This window comes from Anomaloglossus baeobatrachus, chromosome 2, assembly GCF_048569485.1.
Source record: "Anomaloglossus baeobatrachus isolate aAnoBae1 chromosome 2, aAnoBae1.hap1, whole genome shotgun sequence".
NCBI classification, from domain to species: Eukaryota; Metazoa; Chordata; class Amphibia; order Anura; family Aromobatidae; genus Anomaloglossus; species Anomaloglossus baeobatrachus.
This window is the reverse complement of record NC_134354.1, coordinates 538,359,240-538,378,914: the sequence shown is the minus strand read 5'-3', so window position 1 is coordinate 538,378,914 and position 19,675 is coordinate 538,359,240.

Below are 19,675 nucleotides of genomic sequence, written 5' to 3'. Positions count from 1 at the left end.
GAGGAGAAAAAGTGGAGAAAAAAGTGGAGAAAAAGTGGAGCATAAGAGGATAAAAAGTGGAGAAAAAGTGGAGCATAAGAGGAGAAAAAGCGGAGAAAAAGTGGAGAAAAAGTGGAGCATAAGAGGAGAAAAAGTGGAGCATAAGAGGAGAAAAAGTGGAGAAAAAGTGGAGAAAAAGTGGAGAAAAAGTGGAGCATAAGAGGAGAAAAAGTGGAGAAAAAGTGGAGAAAAAGTGGAGCATAACAGGAGAAAAAGTGGAGCATAAGAGGAGAAAAAGTGGAGAAAAAGTGGAGAAAAAGTGGAGATTAAGAGGAGAAAAAGTGGAGAAAAAGTGGAGCATAAGAGGAGAAAAAGTGGAGAAAAAGTGGAGAAAAAGTGGAGAAAAAGTGGAGAAAAAGTGGAGCATAAGAGGAGAAAAAGTGGAGAAAAAAGTGGAGAAAAAGTGGAGCATAAGAGGAGAAAAAGTGGAGAAAAAGTGGAGAAAAAGTGGAGAAAAAGTGGAGCATAAGAGGAGAAAAAGTGGAGAAAAAGTGGAGCATAAGAGGAGAAAAAGTGGAGAAAAAGTGGAGAAAAAGTGGAGCATAAGAGGAGAAAAAGTGGAGAAAAAGTGGAGAAAAAGTGGAGCATAAGAGGAGAAAAAGTGGAGATTAAGAGGAGAAAAAGTGGAGAAAAAGTTGAGCATAAGAGGAGAAAAAGTGGAGAAAAAGTGGAGAAAAAGTAAAGAAAAAGTGGAGCATAAGAGGAGAAAAAGTGGAGAAAAAGTGGAGAAAAAGTGGAGAAAAAGTGGAGCACAAGAGGAGAAAAAGTGGAGAAAAAAGTGGAGAAAAAGTTGAGAAAAAGTGGAGAAAAAGTGGAGAAAAAGTGGAGATTAAGAGGAGAAAAAGTGGAGAAAAAGTGCAGCATAAGAGGAGAAAAAGTGGAGAAAAAAGTGGAGAAATAGTGGAGAAAAAAATGGAGAAAAAGTGGAGCACCCTTTGGTACCTTTCATGTGGCACTAAGGGGTGCTTAGCTTTGTATTTAGCCAAAAAAATGAAAAAAAAATGACGTAGGGTTCCCCCTAGTTTTGTAGCCAGCTAGGGTAAAGCAGACGGCTGCAGCCTGCAGACCACAGCTGGCAACCTCACCTTGGCTGGTAATCCAAAACTGAGGGCACCCCACGCTGTTATTTTAAATTAAATAAATAATTAAAAAAAAACACACGTAGGGGTCCCCCAAAATTGGATCACCAGCCAAGGTAAAGCAGACAGCTGGGGCCTGATATTCTCAGACTAGGGAGGTCCATGGTTATTGGAATCTCCCCAGCCTAAAAATAGCAGGCCGCAGCCGCCCCAGAAGTGGCGCATCCATTAGATGCGCAAATCCTGGTGCTTCGCCCCAGCTCATCCCGCACCCTGGTGCGGTGGCAAACGGGGTACTATATGGGGTTAATACCAGATGTGTAATGTCACCTGGCATCAAGCCCTGGGGTTGGTGAGGTCAGGCGTCTATCAGATACCCGACATCACCAACCCAGTCAGTAATAAAAAAAAATAGACGACAAACACATTTTTATTTGAAAAAACACTCCCCAAAACATTCCCTCTTTAACCAATTTATTAGATTGAAAAACAAATCCAGGTCTGGTGTAATCCAAGGGGTTGCCATGACGATCCACACTGTCCCAGTCAATGAAGAGCAGGATGTTCCCCATTGGCTGGGAGAGCAATGCAGTGACCTGAGCTAACATCAATGGGTCAGCCCAGGTCACTGCATGGGGGTGACAAGTGCTGCTGTCAGCGAGGTACATTACCTGCGCTGATCTCCAGCACTGCCGACAGCCCCTGTCACTGAGGTCAATGACCGGCGCCTTCACATCAAGTATCGCGAGAGGTCCGTGACGTCACCGCCAGTGTCAGTCTCGGGTCGGAAGCGATAGGTGATGTGACAAGCGGCGGCCATGGAGGACAGTGACAGCGCTGAGGTCGGGATGGCAGGACTTCATCACCGCAGGTAAGCCGAGCGGGGGGGGGTGCGTGTGTGTGCGTGTGTGTATATGTATGTATACATGCCACGGGCAGGAGGGGGCGGAGTGAGCTGAGCTGGAAGTGTGGGCTTCCTGCACGTAACTAAGATAAACATCGGGTTACTAACCAAAGCGCTTTGCTTGGATACCCTATGTTTATCTTGGTTACCAGCTTGTGGCAGGCTGCCAGCGATGGCTCCTGCACACTGTAGCTGGGAGGGGGGTGGGGTGTGTGCGTGAGTGAGAGTGTGTGTGTGTGTGTATATGTATGTATACATGCCGCGGGCAGGAGGGGGCGGAGCGAGCTGAGCGGGAAGTGTGGGCTTCCTGCACGTAACTAAGATAAACATCGGGTTACTAACCAAAGCGCTTTGCTTGGATACCCGATGTTTATCTTGGTTACCAGCTTGTGGCAGGCTGCCAGCGATGGCTCCTGCACACTGTAGCTGTAAAAAGCCCTGCTTTTTGCTGCTAGAACCGTTCTCGAACGTTTCTAGAACTATCGAGCTTTTAGCAAAAAGCTCGAGTTCTAGTTCGATCTCGAACAGCCCAAAAATCACTCGAGCCTAGAACTGGAGAACCACGAACCGCGAACCGCGCTCAACTCTATATGTCACATAAAGGCAGGGCTCTTAATGTCAGGAAAAAAGTGGGGACGATCACATTGAAAATAGTTGGAATAATACTAAGCAGAGTGGCACAGCATCAAAGACTGGTGAGTTTTTTTCTGTTCAGGGTGCACAAGTTTTACTGTCCAGTATACAAGTTTAAAAAAGTTCACTTACTGCTGTAGTATTAAATGTTTCTTGTTCTCCTGCTGTCCATAGAAAGTTGCTGCTGCAGTTTTGTTCTCTTGAGTTGGGTAAATGTCGCGCTGTATGGACTCAGGGCACTCTTGCTGTCTCTAAGAGGTTCTGTTATGGTTATGTCCTCGTATGCTTCATCGATGCCGTGCTTGTATGGGCTCTGGGCACTCTGACCAGCATGTCTCTTCAAATCAACCAATTGCCCTCAATTACCCAATTTCATGGCAATTTTGGCAATTTCAAAAGAGTCATCTGCAAACACTGGCCAATTATTAAAATGGAAAACATTTTGCATGGAAATTCTCCATGCAAAACCCCGGTTTGGTTTCAGGAAAACCTCTAAATTGGGCAACCTAATAGCACCCACTATTAAACAAAATTACTCATCATCAAAAAAACAAAACAAGATCCACCCTTTTTTATCCCCGAAACCTGGTTTTACACCTTGCAGCAAATGCACCTGCTGTATTAAAACAAAAAGAAAACCAGTTCCCTTCAGTTGCTTCCATGATTTTAATCAAACAAAGCAATATTATCCGAGCTATTTTTAATGTGATCTTTACCCCCTTTTTACTGGACATTACGGTCAAGAGCCCTGCCTTTAAGTGACAGGTCCATGTACATCTGTAGGTCCCTACATCTGTGACCTAGTCTCCCGGTACTTACCTACACGTAACCTCCGATCCTCACAAGGTTTCCTTCTCTACTCCCCTCTCATCTCCTCTTCCCACCATCGCATCCAAGATTTCGCCGGTGCCTCCCCCATACTCTGGAATGCTCTGCCACAACACATCAGACTCTCGCCTACCTTGCCAAGCTTCAAAAGGAACCTGAAGACGCACCTCTTCTGACAAGCCTACAACCTGCCGTAACCCTCAGTCTGATACAGCGCCGCACAATCAGCTCTACCCTCACCTATTGTATCCTCACCTATACCTTGTAGACTGTGAGCCCTCGTGGGCAGGGACCTCTCTCCTCCTGTACCTGTCTGTGTCTTGTACTGTTTATGATTATTGTACTTGTCCCTATTATGTATACCCCTTTCACATGTAAAGCGCCATGGAATTGATGGCGCTATAATAATAATTAATAATAATAGTAATAATAATAATGTATCAATCCAACAGGGGGCATCAGGCTTGAGACTCTGCTGCCACTCTTAATGTACTCCACAAGGAACGGATAGGTTGTTACATTAATACTATTAGTGTCAATTTTTTGTCCATACTTACCTCTTTACTATTGACACACATTGTTATTAAGAGATGAATATATGCACTATTCTCTGAATCTGTTTTAACTACTTTTCCACTTATTTTTCTTTCTATGGGGATAAGGGTATCATGATAATATTTATTATTCTTTTCAAATGTCAAAAGCAGCCAAATCAACAGTTTTGTAAATTATGCAAAAAAAGAGCCCCCTGATGAGCTTGGGAACTCAAAATGGCCTGGAGGTCAAAGGAAGGCAAAAGTGGTGGTTGATTGCAGAATCCTTTCCATGGTAAAGAAAAACCCCTTCACTACATCCACCTAATTGAAGAACACTCTTGAGAACGTAGGTGTTTCAGTATCTAAGTCTACCATAAAGAGAAGGCATTATGAGAGCAAATAAAGAGGGTTCACCACAAGGTGCAAACTATTAATTAGCCTTAAAAATATAAAGGCCAGATTAGACTTTGCAAAAACATCTAAAGAAGCTGCTCAGTTCTGGAAAAACATTGTTTGAACAGATGAAGCTAACCTGTACCATAATGATGGGAAAAAGAAAGTATGGAGAAGGCTTGGAACAGTTCATGATCCAAAGCATACCACTTCCTCTGTAAAACATGATGGAGGCAGTCTGATGGCATGGACATGCATGGCTACCAATGGCACTGAGTCACTGATAATGTGACTGAAGACAGAAGCAGCTGAATTAACTCTGAGGTGTACAGACTATGTTTTTGGCTCAAATTCAATCAAATGCAGCAAGGTTGATTTAATGACTTTTCACACTACAGATGGCCAATGACCAGAAATATACTGTAAAAGAAACCCAGGAGTTTGTTTAAGCAATAAAGTTGAATATTCTGCAATGGATGAGTTAATCACCAGATCTCAACCTAATCAGGCATGCATTTCACATGCTTTAGACAAAACTTCAGGCAGAAAGACCCACAAACAAGAAACCGAAGACAGCTGAAGTAAAAGCCTGGCAAAGCATCACAAAGCAGGAAACTCAACATTTGGTAATGTCCATGGCTTCCAGACTTCAGGCAGTCATTGCCTGTAAAGAATTCCCTATAAAGTATAAAAAATGAACATTTTACTTGTGGCAAAGTAAATTTGTCCAATTTGTTTTGAACCCCTGAAGTGAGGAGGCTGCATAGAAATTCAAAGATTCGGTCCCTGTCCAAATATTTGTGGACTTATCTGCATGTTATAGGAAGCTAAATAAAATGATACCTTGATATCCGTGATCCTATGTCTTATTCCAGAGAAACACATGTTTTTCTATTATGTTATGAGATGTCCCAGGCTATGAGCCAGAAACACATCTGAATGTGAATCTGCCATCAGAGCTTTTTAAAGTGACTCTGTTAGCAGAAGCTGCAGGAGTCAACACACAAATTGCAGCTATGCTTCTCGTATCACAATGTGTGCTGTTTTTTACCTGCAATGTTTGCTTTAGCTTCAAGAGATTATCATTGTTGAACTAAGTTAGCTATAGGTCAGATAATCCGGCAAAGTCTCTGCTGTGATTACCAGCTCACTATCTGTAGACATTGTATATAGAAAGCCTGGTGTGGACAGGGGAAGCTTTTTGCGCTCTGTTGCATGTTACATCTAAAACCACTGAAAGAGGACTCCAAATATGGTAATATACCTGGAATAATAAACAATCAAGGTTTATACCTACTAGTGATGGATGGTCTTGGGCAGGTTCAAAAGTACCAGAGTGTCGGCCCCGTTTTTGATGCATTTTTTGCTTGGAAATGCAGATTTGGAGCAGGAATATGGTGTGTAAATTTCAGCACCAAATCTGCATCTCTTGGCAAAAAAGTGAGCAAAAACGATTTTGATGCCATTTGGTGTGGTTTTCTGACAGGAGACGTTTCAGGGCCAAATTTGCACCTCCTGGAAGAAAACTGTGGTTTTCTGCCGGAAAATGCAGATCTGTGAACTCAATGACCTTACCTGAGTGTAGATCATTAAGTTTAATGAGGTCACCTGAAGTCATGTTACCTGTAGTCAAAACTAGGATACCATGGGAACCTCCAGGTTTGACTGCAAATAAATTGAGTGATGTCACCGCTCATTGCTGTGGCTCAGTCTCTGCCTGAAGCCCACAGTGTGCATTTATATTCTGTGCCCAAACGCTGTACCTTCAGTATGTGTGTAACAAAGCTGGAATTTTCATGGGAGAAGGGGAGAAAGAGGTGGGGTTTTTTGTATTTTATTTAAAATAAAGGATTCTTTCTGTGTTTTGTGTTATATTTCTTTTCCTTTACAGATTAGTAATGGGGTGTCTCATAGAAGCCTCCCAATACTAATCATGGGCTTATTGGCAGCTGTGAGCTGTCATTAACCTCTTATTACCCCGATTGCAACAATGAGCCATGTAAAGTTCCGGGATGGTCACATCTAATGGTGGCAACAATCCTGGGCAGCTGTAGTCTGCTATTTTTAGGCTGATGGCCAATTTATTTTTACACTGTAGTTACACACAGTGTCTGTGATTGAAAGCAGTCAGACACTTTATCACACAGGGCAGGGTGGGGAAGCATCTGCCTGCAACTAATGAGAGACTCCTTGACTGGCCGTAAGGGAGGGAGGCAGTGCATATGCATAAAGGATAATGAGCAGCCCTGGAAGTACCGTTACATCCACGCTGGATACTGGTAAGTATAAAGCACTTTCTCTACTGACCATATCCCTTCTACCACCAAGCTCCAGTTTCTGGTCCCCATAGACTAATAACTGTGGACACTTAATCATTTACTCAGAATGAAAAAACAGAGGAGTTCTGCAAGTCTGTGCATTCCAGAATTTTATATAGAGCCAGGAAACTCCCTTAATATAATACTTGATAATAAGCAAGACTTTGTGCTACACTTGTCTGTTTGGCTGTAAGTGCTAACTATGTATGAGCAAACCCATGGATGTTCAGGATCATTGAGTTCAACTAAACTGTAGTCAAACGTTAGGTTTGAATACCAGAACTATACTAGAACCCGAACCTCATAAACCTCATTGGGGACCCAAACCTTTGTGCTGTAGAATGGTTGTAAAATGACCGTAATAAGGGATAGGGGGCTGCAATAGGAAGCAAAATGGGAGTAAGAGCATGACAAATTCCCTTCAAACAAATGTGGATAGAGAAAATGGCAGAGTAAAAAAAAATAATAATAATAATCTTGAACCTGGATGCTTAGGTCCAAGTGGAGGAGGAGGTTTTAGAGGAGGTGGAGGTGTGTGTTGGTGGAAGAGGTTGACAAAGAGGTAGCCAACACTGTTTTGTACTTCTTTAGTACCAGATGAAATTAATCCCTTTCCTACCAAGGGCGTACTGGTATGTCCTATTTTTCTAGTACTTAACAACCAAGAATGCACCAGAACATCTAGGCAATCACAGGGACACACTGCGCTGTGCACCCGCAATCAGCACCTGAGACTCGGCTTACCAGACAGCCAAACCCTAGACATCACAGCCAGGGATGGTGCCTGCACTGTCCCTGGCTGTTTAACCCTCTAAGTGCCGTGATCAATATCGATTGCAGCCCCTGAGGATTGGGAGAAGGATCGAGCTCCCTCTCTCCTCCAATCGTTGTCATGGTGACCCAAGGTTTTCATGACGACCTTCAGGTCTTCTGACTATGGAAAGCCTGTGTGATCATGCCTACAGCATGATAACTAAGGCTTTTTTAGTGCAGCTCTGACAACTGTGATGCTCTGAAGTGATTGCAAAACATTACAACTGCAATCAGAGTTCTGTTGGGTAATGTCTCTTAAAGGGACTAAGCAAAAAAGTTAAAAAAGTAAAAGTATTTTCAGAAATTAGAAAATAAACAAAGAAAACATAAAAAAATCCAATAAAGAGTTGTTTCTGTAAAAAATAAATAAAAAAACAAAAAAGTACACATATTTGACATTGCCGCATCCAAATCAACTTGATCTGTAAAACTGTCACACTAGTTAATCCCTTCAGTAAAAACTGTCTTTACATCATACAGCTGACACAAAAGTGGAATAAAATGCGATTAAAAAGTCATATATAAATAAAAATGGTACCACTGAAAACATCATCTTATTCCACAAAATACAAGCCACCATGCAGCTCTGTCAGCTAAAAAAAAAGCTATAGCTCTCAGAACACAGCAATGCAAAAAATGTTTTTTACCTATAACATAGTTTTTATGGTTTAAAAGCAGCAAAACAAAAAAAACTACATAAATGTGATATCCTTGTAATCGTACTCACCCGAAGAATAAAACTGTCATCACTTTTACGACATTGTGAACAGTGTAAAAAAAAAATATTCCTGAGTTCTCGTTCCTTTTTGATTCTGCCTAATTAAAAGTGGAATGGAAAGCAATAAAAAATATTATGTGACCCAAAACGGTACCAATAAAAACTCCAACTCATCCCGCATAAAACAAGTGCCCTCTCCTGACTGTCAGCAGAAAAGTAAAAATACTATAGACTTCAAAGTCTGGTGATGGAGAAAACCTTTATTTTGTAAAAAAAACCATTTTTAGTGTGCTAGTAGTCAAACCTAAAAAAACTATATAAATCTGGTCTCGCTGTAATCGTACTGACCTGAGGAATACAGCCACGTAATCGCTTATATCTAGAGATGAGCGATGTTCGAGGTTTGCCAATTTCATGTTCGAGTGATTTTGGGGGGTGCTCGAGATCGAACTCGAGCTTTTTGCTAAAAGCTCGACAGTTCGAGTTACGTTCGAGAACGGTTCAATCACCATAAACATGGCTTTTCACAGTAAGGCTATGTGCACATGTTGCTATCTCCATGCGTCCCCAGCACAATCCCTCTCCCTTTCCTACTCACCGATCACGTGCGTCTCGCTCCACGTCTGTCACAAATCTGCGGTGTCTTTTCCTCTTTAGAAAATGGCTGCAACTTCATTAGTCAATTAGTTATTCTGTGCTTTCCCCGCCCACTGGCGCCTATGATTGGTTGCAGTCAGACACGTCCCCAAGCTGAGTGACAGCTGTCTCACTGCAACCAATCACAGCCACCGGCGGGCGGGTCTATATCGTGCAGTAAAATAAATAAATAATAAAAAAAAAATGCGGTTTACCAGCCAGGATAAAGCCACACGGCTGGAGGCTGGTATTGTCAGGATGGAGAGCACCACGGTATGGGGAGCCCTCCAGCCTAACAATATCACCCAGCAGCGGGCCGGAATAGCCACATCCATTAGATGCGACTCTCCTGGGGGATTCTCCCAGATCATCCCGAATTGCCCTGGTGCGGTGGCAATTGGGGTAATAATGAGTTTAATCATGCCAGGCGTCTCCCCGAGAAACCTTCCATGATTAAACTTAAAGTGAAAGTAAAGAAACACACACACCGAAAAATCCTTTATTTGGAATAAAAGACAAAAAAATCACCCTCTTTCACCCCTTTATTAACCCACAAATACCCCTCCAGGTCCGACGTAATCCACACGACACTGTCAGCTCTGCTACAGAACACGAGTGCTCTTAGTTATCAGCTCCACGTAGCAATAAAGTGAATTAGGCGGTTAGCAGAGACTTCAGCAATGCAGAAGTCAAGATTACCAAATCTGCCTATCTTTATCAGAATTAATTAAAGAATTTTATATATTTATTTTTAAATTATAGTTATTATCTATTTATAAAGTGAAAGTAAATAAACACACACCGTGATAAATCCTTTATTTGGAATAAAAGACAAAAATACACCCTGTTTCAGCACATTTTATTAAAATCCTCCAATACCCCTCCAGGTCCGACGTAATCCACACGACACTGTCAGCTCTGCTACAGAACACAAGTGCTCTATCAGCTCCGCTTAGCAATCAAGCGAATCGCGTGGTCAGCTGAGACTTCAGCAATCCAGACTTCAAGATTACTAAATTACTGGGTATCTTTATCATAAGAGGCAGTAGCTGAGTAAATAGAGTGCTTGCCTATGAAGCATGAGGGTGCACGTTCTAGTCACGGTAAGGATTTATTTTTTTTTAATTATATTTATAATATATTGATAATATATTTATAATTATAATTTAATTATGCACTGAGGGGAGGAGCCGGACATCAGCTGTGAGCTCTCTCTCTTCTTTCTCTCTCTCTCTCCTTTCTCGCTCTCCTTTCTTTCTCTCTCTTTCTTTCCTTTCTCTCTCTCCCTTCTCTCTCTCCTTTCTTTCTCTCCTTTCTCTCTCTCCTTTCATTCTCTTCTTTCTCCTCTTTCTCTCTCTTCTTTCTCTCTCTCTTCTTTCTCTCTTTCTCTCTCTCTCTCTTCCTTCTCTCTTTCTCTTCTTCTCTTTCTCTCTCTTCTTTCTTTCTTTCTCTCTCTCTCTTCTTTCTCTCTTTCTCTCTTTCTTCTTTCTCTCTCTCTTCTTTCTCTCCTTTCTCTTCTTTCTCTCTTTCTTCTTTCTCTCTTTCTCTCTTTCTCTCCCTTCTTTCTCTCTTTCTCTCTCTCTCTTCTTTCTCTTTTTCTCTCTCTTCTTTCTCTTTCTTTCTCCGCAGCACAGGTTAGCCCGAGCTTTCTGGGCCCCTCTGCTGTGAATTGCAATCCACAGCCGCCCCAGAAAATGGCGCTTTCATAGAAGCGCCATCATCTGGCGCTGTATCCAACTCTTCCAACAGCCCTGGAGCCGGGTGGCTTGCTGGGTAATTATGAGTTAATACTAGCTTTGTTTTACTAGCTAGTATTAAGTCAGAGATTCTTAAAGTCAGGCAAGTTCGACCCAGCCATTAAGAATCTCCAATAAAGGGTTAAAAAAAAGACGCCACACAGAGAAAAAATACTTTAATAGAAATAAATACACAGACACACTTAGAGACCCCATGTTTTTTACTTCTTCTTATCCCTCCACGATCCTGCTCTTCTGTCTTCTTTCTCCTTCAACCCATGCTGCTCTGCTACATCAGCAGCGCTGCATGGGAGGAAGACGCTCCTGTTCCCGTGCAGTCTTTTCACTCCGTGAGTGATCAGAAGCTGCTGCCTGTAAGCAGTGACGTCACCGCTGACAGGCGCATTGCTATAGCAACGGTGATCTCCATTATTGACCAGCTGCGGCAGCCAGTGAATAACGGAACGGGGAAGCAGAACGGGGAGTCGACCATGTGCCAGAGCATGTCACCGGTACATGGAGATACACAACCGATCACCACGTACTGGAGAGATACACTGACAGGTCCTAGCATGACGTCAAAACCATGTGACCAGTCTGTAGCCAATGAGATAATAGACACGTGACTGGTCACATGGCTATTTTGACGTCACGATAGGTCCTATGCTGGTGCTGGTTACCGGGAGGACGCAGCGATTATCGGAAGGAAAAGTGCAGGACGCATCGCGGGGACAGGTAAGTATTATGGCAATGTTGATTAACTGTATGTGTACATTTATAATGTGTTTTTATGTGTTTGTGTTTGCCTCCCATTGGTTTCAATGGGGTTCGAGAAGTTCGCCAAACGGCTCGCCGAACCGAACTTGAACGCGGCCTCCGTTCGACGAACCGAGTAGAACTCGAGCCTCTAGAGGTTCGCTCATCTCTACTTATATCACACGGATAAAGGCTTAAAAAATCAATAAATAAATAAAGCTAATTGTTCACTTGCTGTTGATTTTTCCATTCTGCCTCTCAAAAATCACAGTACGTGTGGCTCCTATTTATCCTGCTCTCGACACTAAGCGCTTAGACTGGGGAGTACGTGTAAGAGTACACAATCAGGAAAAGTAGCACTTTGGAAGCAGCATGTTTTCACTGCTGTGTTGTACAGTACAAGCATCGGTGAATGGGATTTATATTCTCCGCAGAACAAACTGAAATGCGGCGCAGCTTCCCCAGTTGCAGCATGTCAATTTATGCTTGCGGAGATTCAAATGTCCGCAGCTGGGAAAACAGAGTGAAAGTTCACAGCGCCCCGAAACCTAATCAGGGGCACGGGCAGCTGCTGTCTCCTAAAAGAGAATGCTTGCATCTCTGCGTCATGGACAGAGAGCATGTGCGGATAATGGGCATATACCCTAAATCTCTGAAAAACGTATTCAAACATAATTCCAAAAGGAAAATTCACTGTAATGAGGCAGAGGGAGTCACTCTGAACTCCATTCTGACCTGTGGTATGGTATGTCCATCGTTTTAAGCCTCTTTTTAGGTGTGCACAAAAGTGCGGTCATCAACAATTTTGTTCACTTTTGAAAAGACGACCCCCACTGAACAAAGGCTAAACCGAGTCCGGAATAATACTGCTACTTCATTAGTGAAGGATCCATTGCAAATTTCACCTGAATCATGCATTTCAGAGATGTAGATGATAACCCCTATGTAAGTGCTCACCATAGACAACAGGATAAATGTGATCAAATGTTCTGTACCAAAACTACCACCACATAGTATTCAACTCAACCCAGAAAAAAACAAGTCCTCGCTTAGGTCCATGATTGGTTAATGGAAATATAGAGGCTTCCACATTAGTGGTAACACAAAGGCACTCAAAAAATGCTATGGCTCCCCCTCCTCAAAAAAAGAAATCCATCAAAATCTGTGCTCCCAAATACCCCACTCTATTCTGAGCCCCACAATGTGCCTAAACCACAGTTACCTTCCAGCGGTTTGGTATTGTTGTAGTGAGGAGAGCCTGCTTAAATATATGGGATGAGGGTTTTCATAAGCAAGAGCTGGGCATAATATACAGGCACTACAATGTACGGGCACTATAATGTACTGGGCACAACAAGGACTTATTTGCAATTTTTAATTCTGCAACATTCCCTGCGCTTGACACCATGGGTGTTTTCCAGAGATTAACTTGTCACTACTTCCCATAGATCAATTCCCAGAGGTGTGAAATTTCCTTAATTTCGTCACTTGAGGGGGATTTCTTCTGTTTTGGCCCTTAGGGGCTCTGCAAATTAAGTCTACATACTATTCTAATAAAATCTGGGCTCCAAAAATCAAATGGTGCTCCTTCCATCCCGAGCCCTGTGGTGCAGCCAAACAATACTGTACAGTCACATGTGGGGTATTGACACATTCAGGAGAAATTAACACTTCATGGGGCCTTTTTTTTTACCTATTCCTATTCTTGTAAAAAATGGAAATCTGGGGTTAAAACAAGATTTTAGTGGTAAAAATGTAATTATTTTTGTACACCACCCAACAGTATACATTTTGTGACACATCTGTAATGTGAATATGCTCATTGCACCCCTTCATGGATTCACTGAGGGGTGCAATTTGTAAAAGGGGTCACTTGTGGGGGTTTCTGCAGTTCTAGTACCTCAGGGTCTTTGCCAATGTAACATGGCACCTGCAAACCATTCCAACTAAATCTGCACTCCAATATGACGCTCCTTCCCTTCTTTACTGTACTGTGCCTCAAAAGTAGTTTTCTACCACATATGGGGTACTGACGTACTCAAAAGAAGTTGCACAACAAATTGTATGGTTCATTATTATTTGTTACCCTAGCAAATTTTAATCATTTGCTGTAACGCAACATTTTTGAGGTTAAAAATGTATTTTTTTATTTTCACGGCTCCACGTTATAACATTCTGTGAAGCACCTGGGGTTTTCAGGTGCTCACCAACCATCTAGATAAATTCCTTGAGGAGTCTTGTTTCCAAAATGCGATCACCTTTGGGGAATCTCTACTGTTTAGGCACATCAGGGGCTCTCCAAACACAATATGGTGTCCGCTAACGAGTCCAGCCAATTTTGCAGTCAAATAATACTCCTTCCCTTCTGAGCCCTGCTGTGGACCGAAACAGTTGATTTCCACAACATATGAGGTATCAGGAGACTCAGGAGAAATTGCACAATAAATTTTATTTTGCATTTTCTCCTTTTAACCTTGTGAAAAAAGGAGTAAAATTTTTTCTAGTTGGAGTAACAATTTTTGTGGTAAAAATATATTTTTTTTATTTTCACAGCTCAACATTATAAAATTCTGTAAAGCACCTGGGGGTTTAAGGTGCTCAACAAAAATCTAACTAAATTCCTTGAGTGGTCTAGTTTCCTAATTGGGGGTCACTTGTGGGGGAACTACACTGTTTAGGCAGCTTAGGGGCTCTTCAAACGCGACATGAAGTCTGCTAACAATGCCAGCTAATTTTGCATTCAATAATTCAAATTGTGCTCCTTCCCTTCTGAGCCCTGCCATGTGTCCAAACAGTATATTTTTACCACATATGTGTTATTGGTATACTCAAGAGAAATTGCTCAACAAATTGTAAGGTGCATTTTCTCTTATTTCCCTTGTGAAAATATAACATTTGAGGCTAAAATAACATTTTTGAGGGGAAAAATTTAAATTTTATTTTTTTCCTTCCACATTGCTTTAATTCCTGTGAAGAAAGAAAAATTGTGAAGCACCTAAAGAGTTAATAAACTTCTTGAATGTGGTTTTGAGCAGTGTGAGAGTGCAGTTTTTTGAATGGTGTCACTTTGGGGTATTTTCTGTAACCTAGGCTTCTCAAAATATGTTGTGATCCCTCGAAAATAATCTTGTAAATTTTGTTGGAAAAATTAGATATTCCTGATAAACTTTTTACCCTTCTAACTTTCTACCCCCAAAAAATTACCACATTTTTTGTTTATAAGACGCACTGGGTTATAAGATGCACCCTAAATTTGAAGGAGGAAAATAGGAAAAAAATAATTTTTACTGTTAAAATGAGGGTCCATCTTATAGTCCTAGTGCCTCTTATACGAGATGCTGCTGATAAGTCTTTGGCTTTGCGTTCTTTTTTGTTTCTATGGTACCAAATGTAACATCACATGAAAGCCTTATGTGTCTAATATACAGTATGTTTTTAAAATTTTGTGTTTGTTGCTTATGGGCAACAGTGTTTTACACACGCAGGAAAACAAAATGGCGGAGTCTAATGTGATATTCACCGCAACTGAGAGCAGAGGAGTGATAAAATTCTTGTTTCTGCAAGGAGAATCTGCGGAGGATACTCTTGGTGATATGTTGCAGACATTGGGGGATCAATGCACTTCATATTCCACAGTTAAGAACTGGGTTGCCAAATTTAAAACGGGCCTCTTCAGCACCAATGATGAGTAACGTCCTGGATGACCGAGAGTAATCGTTATTCCAGAGATCGTCGATGCTGTGCACAACCTCATACTGGAGAATCGACAAATTTCAGCTACAGCAATAGCAGACATCATGGGGATTTCCCATGAACGTGTTTGTGTCATTATCCATGAACATTTGGACATGAGAAAGCTATCTGCAAAGTGAGTCCCCAAATGTTCGACAACAGATCAGAGAAGCATGCGAGTGAAAACTTCCTGGTCCATTTGTCAGCATTTCTGGACTGATAGGAACTTCCTGGATAAACTGGTCCCTATGGATGAGACCTGGATTTATTTGTATGACCCTGATAACAGCGAGCAGTCAAAAGAGTGGAGGCACAGTGGTTCTCCTCGTCCAAAGAAGTTCAGGGTGCAAAAATCAACCACTAAGGTGATTGCATCTGTGTTCTGGGATAAGGAGGGTGTGCTGCTAGTCAACTACCTTCAAAAGGGTTCCACCATCAATGCATGGGGGAAATGTTATTTATTAACTATTTTGTGTGACATAACTGTGAATTTTCAAAATGTTTGCTAAATTTCTGATGTTTTCACAAATAAACGAAAAAAATATCATCTTAAATATACCAATATCATGAAGTACAATATGTCACAAAAAAAATTGAAGTTGAAGTGTTATAGAGTTATAACCTCATAAAGTGACACTGTTTAGAATTGCATAAAATGTCCTGGTCAGGAAGGTGAAAACCATGCTTAGCGGTAAATGTGTTAAGGCAGATGGGACCTACATAGTAGTGGGATTCAGCCCATTCTCTCTGGTTTGGTGAAACCGGTAGTTCAAATTACCACCGGTTCCACAAACAGGTACTGCCCCATCCAGTTATAAAGACCAGGAACTCACTGGTTCCAACTGAATATGCTTCCTGAAACACCCATTTAGTTGTAATGTATTGTGATGGAAAGACACTGGACTTCCACACTGCAATAGTTAAAACGGCGGCCGGCCTATCAGAGGTCAGCAGCTGACGTCTGCATACAAGTAGTTGGTGCATGATAGTGATTTCATATGGCAACGTGTGTGCGGACATCAGCTGCCTGGCTGCAAGCTTCTTCTGATGGCACAAAAAGATAGAACACCCCGTGAGTTAGCAGAGAGGTAATAAAGTGTGTATGTGTTACAGAGAGGGCTATTTTGGGGTCATTTATACCCTACTTATACGATGGGCTCTTGATGGGGGGCTTGTATGCCCGGATGGACTCTGGATGGGTGACTTGTATACAAAGATGAGCTCTGGATGGGGGGCTTGTATACCAGGTTGAGCTTTGGATGGGGGACATGTATACCAGGGTAGGCTTTGGATGGGGGACTTGTATACTGGGATGGGCTCTGGATTGGGGACCGATATACCAGGATGGGCTCCAGATATGGGACTTGTATAACAGGATGGGCTCTGGATGAGGGACCAGTATACCAGGATGGGCACTGGATGGGGGACCTGTATATTAGGATGGGCTCTGGATAGGAGGCCTTTAAAACAGGATGGGCTCTGGATGGGGGACATAAGGGCCAGGATGAGGGACATAAGGGCCCAATATAGGGGTCATAAAGGAGATGGGGAATATACTGTATTTCCTCCATACTGAGCTTTTATGTCACTCCTTCTGGGCCTATATGTCACCCATTCTGGCCCTTATGTCAACCATCCTGGTTGATATGTCCGCCCATCCCAGGACCTCATGCCTCCCTATTCCGGGCCCATATGTCACATATGGCTCAGGATGGGTGACATAAGGGCCCAGAATGTGGGAAATATTGGCCCAGGATGTGACATGGGTTTTTAAAAAATATTTAAAAAAGTAAATTAATAAAATGGCAGGTGGTCCTCCCCAATTTTGATACCCAGTCAAGATAAAGTGGATAGCTAGGGCTAGTCTTCGTAGGCTGGAGAGGTCCATAGTTATTGCGTCCCCAGCCTAAAATAGCAGTCCATTAGATGTGATAATTCTGGCACTTTACCAGACTCATCCCAATTGCTCTTGTGCAGTGCATTTGGGGTAAAAAGGAGTTAAAAACAGCTGTGATTTGTCAACCCAAAGTAAGTAATGGGGAGGGGTCTATGAGACCCCCCCATTACTAACCCTGTAAGTAAAAATAAAGACAGACAGAAATCCTTTATTTAAAAAACACCCTCTTTCTCCAATATATTAACCTCAAAACACCCCTGAAGGTCCAACGTAATTCACACAAGGTCAAATGATGATCCCGACTCTACTACATCTTAGGATTCATTAAAAAATGTGACTGCTTACTGCGACTTCAGGGACACATTGATAGAGTTGCAGCTGTGAGCATTTATGTCAATGAGGTCACAGCTCTAGGTTCCCATAGTACCCTAGGTGTGACCTTAGGTGAACTGACCAGAGGTGAGCTCATTGCACTCAGTGACCAAACCTCAGGTGAAGTCATTTAACTAAGTGCTGGATTACCAGATTAGGCAATGTTTGCACATTGAGCATTTGGTTGCAGACATTTCTGTACCAAGCCTATATCTGCTGTCAAAATACGGTGCCAAAAATACATGCATTTTGATGTGGTTTTAGTGCATTTTTTGCCAGGAGATGCAGATTTGGTGCAGAAATGTTTGCACCCAAATAATCACTGTGCACACATTGAATTCAATGACTTCCCCTGAGGTGAGGTTTCTGAGTTCAATGAGTTCAGCTCCGATCCTTTCACACTTAGGGTACAGTGGGAACCCCAGCTGTGACCTCATTGAACTAACTGAACTCAATGACTTATTACTGGATTTGGCAATGTGTGCGCAGTAAGTATTTGGGTGCAGACAATTTTGCAGCAAAACTGCATCTCCTGGAAAAAAAAACCCACTAAAACCACATCAAAAAGCATGCAGCTTTGGTGCATTTTTTTGCTAGGAGATGCAGATTTGATGCAGAAATGTCTGTATCCAAATACTCATTGTGCAGACATTGCCTAATCCAGTCATCCAGCATTGAGTTCAACAAGCAACAACAAGATGTTTGGTAACACCACAATGACACCAAGTAAAGGCTACTCTCTCTCCAGCAAATCTGGGACACCACATCACACAGACCAACACAGCAGAAACTATAGTCAGAATGGGTGGAAGATCTCCTCCAACCTAAGTACGAGAGAAGCAGATATAACATGCTTCCTTATAACATGTTATCCCAGTAGCCTAACAAGCAGGCTAGCAGAGGTTAACACTTGCTAACCTGTCTATGAATGAGCCCACAGCTAATCAATGGCCAAGTCTGCCTGTTTAGCTCAGAAATACCAGGGAAACCTTCGGCTGAAGTGTCAGACTCTGCAATGTAAAAAGCATCTGATGCCGCCATGACAGTTGTTGAGTTTTGTGTAAAAACTCTGTGACAATACAGAGCTCCTTAATGTCACAGGTGATCTCTGTATTACTTGCACTTTATACACTATATACAGAGCTCCTGTGTATAATTTCATTTCTGCCTTGTATGTGGCTTTATTTCCTCACAATTTGGTGGTAATATGTGGTCTGGTCATGGTGTGGCAGTATTTGTCTCTGCATGTGGTACTATTCAGCCACTATGTGGTGGTAATATGGGGTCTGGTCATGTTATGGTGGTATTTGTCCCTGGTATGTGGTATTATTCAGTCTCTAGGAGCTAGTAAGACGTGGTCTGATCATGATGTCGTGGTATATCACTTTTATTTGGCCTGTGACTGCGGAGAACAGAAATTATGTGCAGGAGACAGTTGAGGTGACAGATGGAAAGGAGGTTGTCCTTTCCAATTTGAGCATTGTTCTTTTAGTACTAATTTTCAAAACTCGTAGAAAACCCTTTAATATCATTCAGCATGCTATGAAGTGATTGACAGTGACTGAAACAATGTGGACCTGACAGAAGGCAATGAAACTTTACATGAAGGTATATGGTTGAGAAAAATGTGAGTAAAAGTGGGCGTTGCTAACAAAATTTGTGTGGCATTATGTTTTTTTTAAAAGTAGGCGTGGTCTACAAACAGTGAACCTGTTGTTAAAAATTTGAATTCCACCCCTGGACTTACATATGATACAGACTACTGTTGGAGTCTCCAACGTGATTGTACTGATTACAGACATAAAAGGAAATTGCGTAAACTGCGTTTCCTGAAGTAATAACATTATTAAAAATTAATAATTAATATTGTATTAATTAATCAAATTATACAAAACTTTTTCTTGTCACTGTTAGATATATTTAATTTCTTTTTTGTATGACTTTAGACTATTTACTTACTAGTTTAACAAAAATAATAATATTGTTGCAGTCATGACAGGAGCTCTTCACATTTTCATTTATTGATTCTGGCCTCTTGCACTGTACATTTCAAGAGGGACATGATGAGATCATGTATAGTGATGGCCAAATATTTAAGTAGCCACTGTCACAAGAAGACGGTGGTGGGTAATGGCAATTAGTGTCTCAAGAGGCAGATGATGCTGAGATATGGTTGCAAACAAGTGAGGCTGTTAAGTCAACAAGTCAGAAGGACCAAAGTTCAGAAGTGGAAGACGAGGTGGTAGACGATAAAGTCACTGACCCAACCTGGGAAGATGCCATGC